The sequence below is a fragment of the Natator depressus genome, chromosome 23 (genome assembly GCF_965152275.1).
Source record: "Natator depressus isolate rNatDep1 chromosome 23, rNatDep2.hap1, whole genome shotgun sequence".
Taxonomy (NCBI): domain Eukaryota; kingdom Metazoa; phylum Chordata; order Testudines; family Cheloniidae; genus Natator; species Natator depressus.
This window is the reverse complement of record NC_134256.1, coordinates 12,856,082-12,868,918: the sequence shown is the minus strand read 5'-3', so window position 1 is coordinate 12,868,918 and position 12,837 is coordinate 12,856,082.

The window sequence follows — 12,837 nt, the reverse complement described above, 5'->3', positions numbered from 1 at the left end:
ACAGCCAGGAACTGTTTATCACCCTGGAGACCGTACCCTCCCAACCCGGGCTCCTGGACCTTGAAGGCAGAGAAGGCACCTCTGGTGAGTGTACTTCTGTAAATATAATACATGGTTTAAAAGCAAGCATGTTTAACGATTAATTTTCCCTGAAGACTTGGGATGCATTCTCAGCCAGTACAGCTACTGGAAAACTCTGTTAACGTATATGGGGATGGAGCAGAAATCCTCCAGGGACATCTCAAAGAAGCTCTCCTGGAGGTACTCCCAAAGCCTTTGTAAAAGGTTTCTGGGGAGGGCAGCCTTATTGCGTCCTCCATTGTAGGACACTTTACCACGGCAGGCCAGTAGCACATAGTCTGGAATCATTGCATAAGAAAGCATGGCAGCGTGTGGTCCCGGTGTTTGCTGGCATTCAGGCAACATCTGTTCTTTATCTCTCTGTGTTATCCTCAGGAGAGTGATATCATTCATGGTCACCTAGTTGAAATAGGGGAATTTTATTAAGGGGACATTCAGAGGTGGCCGTTCCTGCTGGGCTGTTTGCCTATGGCTGAAAAGAAATCATCCCTGCTGTTAGCCACGTGGTGGAGGGAGGGGTGAAGCAATCATCCGAGAGAATTGGGTATGTGTAGGGGGGGTTAGTTGGGTTTGTGCTGCACGTTAACCCAAAAACATCAGCCCCTCCTTTTAAATGGCCAGTGTGTCTTTTTCAATTTTAATCTCCCTTTTTTTCCTCCCACAGCTGCAAATGTTTCAACACTGCCACTAGCATCTCCGTCCCAGAGGCTAGCACAGATAAGAAGGCGAAAAAAACGCACTCGCAATGAAATGTTCTCTGAGCTCATGCAGTCCACCCAAACTGAAAGAGCCCAGACGAATGCGTGGAGGCAGACAATGGCAGCGTCCGGGAAAGCACAAAATGAACGCAAGGAAAGTCTTCATCAGATCCGATGAAGTGAGCTGTAGCTCACGAAAGCTTATGCTCAAATAAATTGGTTAGTCTCTAAGGTGCCACAAGTACTCCTTTTCTTTTTGCAGATACAGACTAACACAGCTGCTACTCTGAAACCTTTATTGCCTCTGCAAGCGGTGATTGAAGGGGGAAGGGGAGGGTGGTTAGCTTACAGGGAAGTAGAGTGAAGCAAGGGGGCGGGTTTTCATGAAGGAGAAACAAACAGAACGGTCACACCGTAGCCTGGTCAGCCATGAAACTGTTTTTCAAAGCTTCTCTGATGCACACCACGCCCTCCTGTGCTCTTCTAACCGCCCTAGTGTCTGGCTGTGCGTAATCAGCGGCCAGGCGATTTGTCTCAACTTCCCACCCCACCATAAACATCTCCCCCTTACTCTCACAGATATTGTGGAGCACACAGCAAGCAGTAATAACAATGGGAATATTGGTTTCGCTGAGGTCTAACCGAGTCAGTAAACTGTGCCAGCGTGTTTTTAAACATCCAAATGCACATTCTACCACCATTCTGCATTTGCTCAGCCTATAGTTGACCAGCTCCTGACTACTGTCCAGGCTGCCTGTGTATGGCTTCATGAGCCATGGCATTAAGGGATAGGCTGGGTCCCCAAGGATAACTATAGGCATTTCAACATCCCCAACGGTTATTTTCTGGTCTGGAAAGTAAGTCCCTTGCTGCAGCTGTTCCTACAGACCGGAGTTCCTGAAGATGCGAGCATCATGTACCTTTCCAGGCCATCCCACGTTGATGTTGGTGAAACATCCCTTGTGATCCACCAGTGCTTGCAGCACCACTGAAAAGTACCCCTTTTCGTTTATGTACTGGCTGCCCTGTGCTCCGGTCCCAAGATAGGGATATGCGTTCCATCTATCATCCCACCACAGTTAGGGAATCCCATTGCAGCAAAGCCATCCACTATGACCTGCACATTTCCCAGAGTCACTACCCTTGATAGCAGCAGCTCAGTGATTGTGTTGGCTACTTGCATCACAGCAGCCCCCACAGTAGATTTGCCCACTGCAAATTGATTCCCGACTGACTGGTAGCTGTCTGGTGTTGCAAGCTTCCAGAGGGCTATTGCCACTCGCTTGTGAACTGTGAGAGCTGCTCTCATCTTGGTATTCTTGCGCTTCAGGGCAGGGGAAAGCAAGTCACAAAGTTCCATGAAAGCGCCCTTACACATGTGAAAGTTTCACAGCCACTGGGAATCATCCCAGACCTGCAACACTATGCAGTCCCACCAGTCTGTGCCTGTTTCCTGGGCCCAGAATCAGCGTTCCATGGCATGAGCCTGCCCCATTGCCACCAGGATGGCCAAATTGCCGGGGCCCGTGCTTTGAGAGAAGTCTGTGTCCATGTCCTCATCACTCTCGTCACCGCGCTGCCATCGCCTCCTCGCCTGCTGTTGCAGGTTCTGGTTCTGCATATACTGCAGGATAATGCATGAGGTGTTTACAATGCTCATAACTGCCGCAGTGATCTGAGCGGGCTCCATGCTTGCCATGGTATGGCATCTGCAGGAGAGCAGAGTTGTAGAGTAAGCAGTGGTTGGATGACCAGTTTTGCAGACCTACTGCACCGTCTGCTGCCAGGACACAACAGCTGAGCGGGCTGCACGCTTGCCGTGGTATGGCAAGACAAGAGCAGCCGAGCAGAGTTGCAGCAGAAGTGGCCCTGCGAGACAGCCAGGAGAGCATCGGAAGCGGTGGATGACAACGGTCATATAGAGGACCTGCGAGGTGGATTCGTAGCATCAGGAGAGCAGAGTGGCAGCGGAAGCGGTCGTTCGATGACGACGGTTTGCAGACCTACTGCACCGTCTGCTGAAAGCAGTATGGCGCCTGCACGGAAAAAAGGCATGAAACGATTGTCTGTTATTGCTTTCACGGAGGGAGGGGCGACTGATAACATGTACCCAAAACCACCCGCGACAATGTTTTTGCCCCATCAGGCATTGGGAGCTTAACCCAGAATTCCAATGGGCGGCAGAGACTGCAGGAACTGTGGGATAGCTACCCACAGTGCAACGCTCTGAAAGTCGACGTTAGCCTTGGTACTGTGGACACACTCCGCTGACTTAATGTGCTTAGTGGGGACACACACAATCGACTGTATAAAATCGTTTTCTAAAAAACCGACTTCTATAAATTCGACCTAACTTCATAGTGTAGGCAGTGTTATCTGGAGGCACTGACAGGCCCAGACTCTGCTCATCCTCATTGCACAGGCCAGGCAAGCAGCTGAACCAACTAGAGGGGATGCTATTTTAGATTTGGTTTTGGTGAGTAGTGAGGACCTCCTAGAAGAAATTGTTGTAGGGGACAACCTTGGTTCAAGTGATCATGAGCTAATTCAGTTAAAACTGAACAGAAGGATAAACAAAAATAAATCTGCGACTAGGGTTTTGGATTTCAAAAGGGCTGACTGTAGTATGCAAGGTCTTGGAAAAAATTTTGAAGGAGAAAGTAGTTAAGGACATTGAAGTCAATGGTAAATGGGACAAAATACAATATGGTTTTACAAAAGGTAGATCATGCCAAACCAACCTGATCTCCTTCTTTGAGAAAGTATCAGATTTTTTAGACAAAGGAAATGCAGTGGATCTAATTTACCTAGTTTTCAGTAAGGCGTTTGATACGGTGCCACATGGCGAATTATTAGTTAAATTGGAAAAGATGGGGATCAATATAAAAACTGAAAGGTGGATGAAGGGTTCATGTTTAGTTCATGCACCTGGAAACTGATGAAGGGTTCATGTTTAGTTCATGCACCTGGAAACATTCAGGGCACACCCTGAGTGTTGTGTAGGAGCAGTGCACACACTGCTCCATCCAAGGACATGGACCATGGGAAGTCGCCCAGAGGACATGAACCGTGGGAAGCTTCCTTGGACTGGCTCAAAGCCTGAGAGCAAGGACAGTAGTAGATAGAGGCTAGTAAATAAGAATATTAATCAAAGTCATATTATTTCCTTTGTTGTGTCCTTTTGCGGTTGAAGTATGTAATGCGCAGGGGGGAGAGAAATAAAAGGGAAGGTGGAAAGCTGACAGGCAGAAGCCTGTTAGCAGACCAGCTCGCTTGCTTGCTTAAAGCTGTGTTCTGTCTTGTCATTGAACCGCCACAGGTGGATAAGGAATTGGTTAAAGCGGAGACTACAGCGGGTCATACTGAAAGGTGAACTGTCAGACTGGAGGGAGCTTACCAGTGGAGTTCCTCAGGGATCAGTTTTGGGACCAATCTTATTTAATCTTTTTATTACTGACCTTGGCACAAAAAGTGGGAGTGTACTAATAAAATTTGCAGATGATACAAAGCTGGGAGGTATTGCCAATTTAGAGAAGGACCGGGATATCATACAGGAGGATCTGGATGACCTTGTAAACTGGAGTGATAGTAATAGGATGAAATTTAATAGTGAGAAGTGTAAGGTCATGCATTTAGGGATTAATAACAAGAATTTTAGTTATAAGCTGGAGACGCATCAATTAGAAGTAATGGAGGAGGAGAAGGACCTTGGCGTATTGGTTGACCACAGGATGACTATGAGCCACCAATGTGATATGGCTGTGAAAAAACTTAATGTGGTCTTCGGATGCATCAGGCAAGGTATTTCCAGTAGAGATAAGGAGGTGTTAGTACCGTTACACAAGGCACTGGTGAGACCTCATCTGGAATACTGTGTGCAGTTCTGGTCTCCCATGTTTAAAAAGAATGAAATCAAACTGGAACAATTACAGAGAAGGGCCACTAGGATGATCTGAGGAATGGAAAGCCTGTCTTATGAAAGGAGACTCAAGAAGCTTGGCTTGTTTAGCCTAACCAAAAGAAGGTTGAGGGGAGATATGATTGCTCTCTATAAATATATCAGGGGGATAAATACCGGAGAGGGAGAGGAATTATTTAAGCTCAGTACCAATGTGGACACAAGAACAAATGGATATAAACTGGCCATCGGGAAGTTTAGACTTGAAATTAGACGAAGGTTTCTAACTGTCAGAGGAGTGAAGTTCTGGAATAGCCTTCCAAGGGGAGCAGTGGGGACAAAAGACATATGTGGCTTCAAGATTAAACTTGATAAGTTTATGGAAGAGATGGTATGATGGGATAACGTGATTTTGGCAATTAATTGATCTTTAACTATTCATGGTAAATAGGCCCAATGGCTTGTGATGGGATGTTAGATGTGGTGGGATCTGAGTTACTACAGAGAATTCTTTCCTGGTTATCTGGCTGGTGAATCTTGCCCACATGCTCAGGGTTCAGCTGATCGCCATATTTGGGGCTGAGAAGGAATTTTCCTCCAGGGCAGATTGGAAGAGGCCCTGGGGGGTTTTCGCCTTCCTCTGTAGCATGGGGCACGGATCACTTGCTGGAGGATTCTCGGCACCTTGAAGTCTTTAAACCATGATTTGAGGACTTCAATAGCTCAGACATAGGTGAGAGGTTTATTGCAGGAGTGGGTGGGTGAGATTCTGTGGCCTGCATTGTGCAGGAGGTCAGACTAGATGATCATAATGGTCCCTTCTGACCTTAATATCTATGAATCTAAGAGAAGCATGAGCTGTGTTAGTGATATTAAAAAAAAAAAAAGGCGGGGGAGAAACTCACTTCTTTCATTTTAAATGTTAAATGGTATTTAATTTTAGTCAAATTGTCTTAACCAGTCTGATTCACCAACTCTCATCTTATTTAAGTGTAACAATAAAGAAAAATCATGTATATTTTGGTCTTATTAGTTTTTATATGTTTTTTTAATGTATGTACTTAAAACTCATTAATTAGATAACTAAGTAATTCCACAGTCCAGCAGAGGTTAAAAAGTCTGTGTGAATTCCAGCTAAAAACTTCTGTAAGCAAGACAAAGCTATTTTTACAGCGCTTTTCACTCAGCAAACTATACAAAGTTAATAAAGACTGTAACTAAAACACAGATGAATGCAATCTAAGCTTTTAGAACTATAAGTAACTTCTCACTGTTTGTGGAAACTAACCTGTTTAAATTTAATTTTTTGTTTATTTATATTTATATGTAGCTAAAATAATATGTAAATTATAGCCTTGTTATTTAGTAAACACTAAGCTATTACTATTGTTATTGTTATAAAATTTTATAAATTAATTCCTAAAAAATTAAGTTCATTCCTTTTATTCTTTTTAAACTTAACCCATTGCAATCCTTGCTGAAAATCCTCAAAAATCTAAATTTTGACTCTCCATGTTCTCTTACTCCATCTTGCCTATTTTTTCTGTTTCCGTGCCCAGCCCTGAAGAAGAGTTCTGTGCAAGCTCATAAGCTTGTCTCTTGCCCCAATAGAAATGGGTGCAATAAAAGATATTACCTCACCCACTGCACCCCTCTATTTTTTCCAGATACACATTAATGCCACCATCTGCTAACCAAAGCTATAATTGCAACTTTGCAAATTTGTTATGTTTTTTGTCTGCACCAGAGTTTCATGAGCTTCTCCGTCCTGTGGAGCTGACCGTAACAGCCACTGTCTCACAGACATGTCCCCTGCCATTAGCACCCACCTAACATCCCTGTGACCACCCCCACAATGGCTTCTCCTGAAATTCAGCATTAGGAAAGGGCTGGTTTCTCAAGAGGAAAATTTCTCTCTCCCTCTCGCTGATTCTGTTCCCCTAAATCAGGGGTTCTCAAACTGGGGGTTGGGACCCCTCAGGGAGTCGTGAGGTTATTACATGGGGGGTTCCGAGCTGCCAGCCTCCACCCCAAACCCCGCTTTGCCTCCAGCATTTATAATGGTGTTAAATATACAAAAAGATGTTTTTTTAATTTATAAGGGGGTCACACTCTGAGGCTTGCTATGTGAAAGGAGTCACCAGTAAAAAAGTTTGAGAACCACTGCCCTAAGTCCTGACAACCCCCTGACTGACACCCTCCACCCAGTGGGGAATCTCATGCCAGCCTCGCTAAAAACAGAGCCCTGAGAGCAAGGGCTTCAACCCTCCAGTGTCAGCCAGAAATGAAACTTCAGTGTGGGTTGGGGAGGCTCAGGGCATTGGGATATGGGGCTTTTTCCCTATAGGTTCCGATCCAGCCCCATGTTGGGGGAACTGTCTGGCCCAGTGGGATGGGGAATGGGACATCTGGGGTACTGATACAACATATTAGACATGCTAAGTTAGAAATAAACCCCCAAAGAACAAACTGCCCAACTGGGCCCCACAAGCTAATCATAATGGTCCCAAACATGAATCCTTAGTCACAATAACCCCTCAATAGCCAAGAGCACATAGCAACAAGTTTATCACACACCACAGCAGGATTACACAGTGTTTCCAACTTGTGCAATTTTATCATGAGACTTGCAATATTTGATGTTTTTCTTAAAGCCCCAGCTCCTGGAGTCATGGGATTAAATAAGAATCTCATCTTTCATTTTGAAATAAAAACAAATTCCTCACCCTTATGGCTGCAAAAAGAAGATAGAAAACATGAACCTACAGCTGTTCTACATGGGGACACTCAGGAAAGTTAATCCAAATTAATTTTTAAAGTAGATTAGTTAAACCATGCTAAATCCCTGTGTGGATGCTCTAATGCAGATTTTAAGTGGACTTAATTTGATTTAGCTCAATCCAGGCAATCCAGTGGACTAGATGACCTCCTGAGGTCCCTTCCAACCCTGATATTCTATGATTCTATGATTCCAGTCACCCTCAGCCCCTGTAAATGTTTCAGCCACAAAAACTGGGCAATTTCATCTGTCCTCCCAGTCCTAAGGCTCCCCGCTGCATGTCTCCATCTTCCTTGCTGTCGTCTGCCTTTTTCATTCATAGAATCATAGAATCATAGAATATCAGGGTTGGAAGGGACCTCAGGAGGTCATCTAGTCCAACCCCCTGCTCAAAGCAGGACCAATCCCCAACTAAATCATCCCAGACAGGGCTTTGTCAAGCCTGACCTTAAAAAATTCAAAGGAAGGAGATTCCACCACCTCCCTAGGTAACACATTCCAGTGTTTCACCACCCTCCGAGTGAAAAAGTTTTTCCTAATATCCAACCTAAACCTCCCCCATTGAAATTTGAGACCATTACTCCTTGTTCTGTCATCTGCTACCACTGAGAACAGTCTAGATCCATCCTCTTTGGAACCCCCTTTCAGGTAGTTGAAAGCAGCTATCAAATTCTTCTATTCTCATTCTTCTCTTCCGCAGACTAAACAATCCGAGTTCCCTCAGCATCTCCTCATAACTCATGTGTTCCAGTCCCCTAATCATTTTTGTTGCCCTCCGCTGGACTCTCTCCAATGTTTCCACATCCTTCTTGTAGTGTGGGGCCCAAAACTGGACACAGTACTCCAGATGAGGCCTCACCAATGTCAAATAGAGAGGAATGATCACATCCCTCGATCTGCTGGCAATGCCCCTACTTATACATCCCAAAATGCCATTGGCCTTCTTGGCAACAAGGGCACACTGTTGACTCATATCCAGCTTCTCGTCCACTGTAACCCCTAGGTCCTTTTCTGCAGAACTGCTGCCTAGCCATTCGGTCCCTAGTCTGTAGCCATGCACGGGATTCTTCCGTCCTAAGTGCAGGACTCTGCACTTGTCCTTGTTGAACCTCATCAGATTTCTTTTGGCCCAATCCTCTAATTTGTCTAGGGCCCTCTGTATCCTATCCCTACCCTCCAGCATATCTACCTCTCCTCCCAGTTTAGTGTCATCTGCAAACTTGCTGAGGGTGCAATCCACACCATCCTCCAGATCATTTATGAAGATATTGAACAAAACCGGCCCCAGGACCGACCCTTGGGGCACTCCACTTGATACCGGCTGCCAACTAGACATGGAGCCACTGATCACTACCCGTTGAGCCCGACAATCTAGCCAACTTTCTATCCACCGTATAGTCCATGCTCTTCCCTCTCTTCGTTAGGTGGAGCCCGTCTCTGCCTAGCACTCCTCCTTCTTGGAACACCATCCCATGGTTAAAGAATCCAAAGCCTTCTCTCCGACACCACCTGCGTAGCCATTCGTTGACTTCCACAATTAGACGGTCTCTACCCAGGCCTTTTCCTTCCACGGGGAGGATGGACGAGAAGACCACTTGCACCTCAAACTCCTTTATCCTTCTTCCCAGAGCCACATAGTCTGCAGTGATCTGCTCAAGGTCATTCTTGGCAGTATCATTGGTGCCCACATGGAGAAGCAGGAAGTGGTAGTGATCCGAGAGCTTGCTGAGTCTCATCAGTCTCTCCGTCACATCGTGAATCCTAGCTCCTGGCAAGCAGCAGACTTCTCGGTTTTCCCAGTTGGGGCGTGTCATAAATATAAAGGGAAAGGTAAACACCTTTAAAATCCCTCCTGGCCAGAGGAAAAACCCTTTCACCTGTAAAGGGTTAAGAAGCTAGGATAACCTCGCTGGCACCTGACCAAAATGACCAATGAGGAGAAAAGATCATTTCAAAGCTGGAGGGGGGGAGAAACAAAGGTTCTCTCTGTCTGGGTGATGATTTTGCCAGGAACAGAAAATGAATGGAGTCTTAGAACTTAGTAAGTAATCTAGCGAGATATGCGTTAGATTCTGTTTAGTTTAAATGGCTGATAAAATAAGTTGTGCTGAATGGAATGTATATTTGTGTTTTTGTGTCTTTTTGTAACTTAAGGTTTTGCCTAGAGGGATTCTCTATGTTTTGAATCGGATTACCCTGTAAGGTATTTACCATCCTGATTTTACAGAGGTGATTCTTTTACTTTTTCTTCAATTAAAATTCTTCTTTTAAGAACCTGATTGCTTTTTCATTGTTCTTAAGATCCAAGGGTTTGGGTCTGTGTTCACCTATGCAAATTGGTGAGGATTTTTATCAAGCCTTCCCCAGGAAAGGGGGTGTAGGGTTTGGGAGGATTTTGGGGGGAAAGACATTTCCAAGTGGGCTCTTTCCCTGTTATATATTTGCTAGACGCTTGGTGGTGGCAGCAATAAAGTCCAAGGGCAAAAGGTAAAATAGTTTGTACCTTGGGGAAGTTTTAACCTAAGCTGGTAAAAATAAGCTTAGGGGGTTTTTCATGCAGGTCCCCACATCTGTACCCTAGAGTTCAGAGTGGGGAAGGAACCTTGACAGGGCGGCAGATAGATGACTCAGTCCCCCTGAGGAGAGAGTCCCCGACCACCACCACCCGCCTCCTTCTCTTGGGAGTGGTGGTCGTGAAACCCCCATCCCTAGGACAGTGCATCTCATGCCTTCCAATCAGCGGAGTCTCCTTCTGTTCCCTTCCCTCAGATGTATCATCTAGTCCACTCTCCGCATTAGTACCTGTGGAGAGAACATGAAAAAGGTTGCTCACCTTTATCTGCGTTGCTGGTACATGGACGCTCCTCTTTCTTCTTCTGAAGGTCACATGCTGCCAAATTTCTTCACCGTCCTCCTGTCCCTGCTGCGCAGCCTGCTCTGAATCTTCAGAACATTGTGTCCATAGAAGCATATCCTGATGTCTGTCCAGGAAATCTTCAGTTTCTCTTATGCAACGCAGGGTCAATACTTGTTTCTCCAGACCTTGAACCTTCTCTTCCAATATGGAGACCAGCTTGCACTTTGTACCGACAAAGTCGCTTCTGTCCTGTGGAAGAAAGACAAACATGGCACATCCAATGCAGGTCACAACAGCTGAACGTTCACCATCCATATTACCTTCCTTCTACGAGCTTCCTCAGGAGTTGTAGTGACTACTCAGAGAAGCCAGCAAGATGTAAGCCTCAGTGGGCTCTCTCCAGGCAAACTCCCTCTGTTAGCCTCTCTGCTGTTCGCTGCTCAGCTGGTTCGCAGCTGACTGGCTTTTTGTAACAGTCAGGCCCACTCAAGGCTCACCTGGAACAAAGCACTCCCAATTCACACTTTTCAAACAACCAATCAAGCACACGGTCAAACTGTCAAACTCTCCCCACAACAGACACTCAGATACTCACCAACACAGCCTCCCTAATGCAGCCCTTAGTGTACCTCCTCTCAGACAGATCCCAGGCAAACTCCCTCTGTTAGCCTCTCTGCTGTTCGCTGCTCAGCTGGTTTGCAGCTGACTCTGCTAACGGCTGATCCTGGGCTGTCCTCATTGTTGCAAGACTGTGTCTCCTGGCACAAGCAGACAGGGTGCCTGGAATGATGATGCAGGCACAAGTTCAATAACAGCAGCACAAGTGTTTATTATTGGTGAGGGGACGGAGGCAGCTCCCCTCCTGCTGCTGGTGCCACTGACTCCAAAAACACTTTCACTTTCCCCAGGCAGGAAAGGAGGCACCCTCTCCCCTGCCCAGCCTCTCAGGGTTTCTCGGTGGAGGTGGCCATCCCCTCTGAGAGCAGCAACACCCTTTAGGAGCTGTCTGTGGATGTGCCCCCCACACAGATCCAGCTAGCACAGTAACTCAAGTGTAGTATTTTGGTGATTCACACCATAATTTACAGATTATCATAATTTTTCAGTACAAAATTTGTTTTGAAGTGGGCTCTTCACTGTGGGAATCCCACAAAGCTAGACCACAATTATTATTTGCATTGTAGTAGCACCTATAACCCCAGTCACAGACCAGAACCCCATTGTTTTAGCCAATATACAAACCCAGAACATGAAGACAGTCACCCCCTAGGAAGATCAGCAACATGGCTTGAACACTTATGTGTCAGATACCCAGTTTAGGCCCTTGTTAGCTGAATCACATGAGTAAAATTGCGAGCTTCTTTTGAAACCACCTACTGGAGGACAGGACAAACCCTTTCTCATCAGGTTATGCAAGTATTCACTTGTCAGCAGTACAATATGGTTGATCAGGAATCGTGGCTTCTACCCCGGCTCTGCGAGAGGAGTGTGGCTTATGTTGAATAGAAATATGATACCCAGCCTGTGTTAGTCACTCTGAAAGGTGTGATGCAGCAAATGACCAAAGTGGGGTTTCAGAGTAACAGCCGTGTTAGTCTGTATTCCCAAAAAGAAAAGGAGTACTAGTGGCACCTTAGAGACTAACCAATTTATTTGCGCATGAGCTTTCGTGAGCTACAGCTCACTTCAACGGATGTCTCTTAGAGATCTGCATCCTAGGTCTCTCTCTATTTCTCACTTTTTTAGCCATTTTTGCGCTGCCACATTTTTTGTCATCAAATTAAAATTCGGCAGCTTCAGATTGGCACACAAATTTAACGTTGCCTTTTTAAAGTACTTTTTATATGCCATGCATTGACCTAAAATTGGTACTCTTGGAATTCCTGTTATAGAAGAAATCATATATACAAATGTGGACCATATTCATGATTGGATCTTTCTACTATAGGAGTATATAGAAAAGTGAGACATTCCCCAGGAAAAAAAATCACTAAAACAGCCATTTCTCAAGAGCTTATTAATAACTTTCCAGAACTACAAATTGTACATCAATACACCATACAAGTTCATCACTGGCTAAAGATTATAATACAGGTTTTGTTTCAAGGAAAGTGTGGGCCCCTTAATGAATGAGGGAGACAACCTAGTGACAGAGGATGTGGAAAAAGCTAATGTACTCAATGCTTTTTTTTGCCTCTGTCTTCACGAACAAGGTCAGCTCCCAGACTACTGCACTGGGCAGCACAGCATGGGGAGGAGGTGACCAGCCCTCTGTGGAGAAAGAAGTGGTTCAGGACTATTTAGAAAAGCTGGATGAGCACAAGTCCATGGGGCCGGATGCGTTCCATCCGAGAGTGCTAAAGGAGTTGGCGGATGTGATTGCAGAGCCATTGTCCATTATCTTTGAAAACTCATGGCGATCAAGGGAAGTCCCGGACGACTGGAAAAAGGCTAATGTAGTGCCCATCTTTAAAAAAGGGAAGAAGGAGGATCCTGGGAACTACAGGCCAGTCAGCCTCACCTC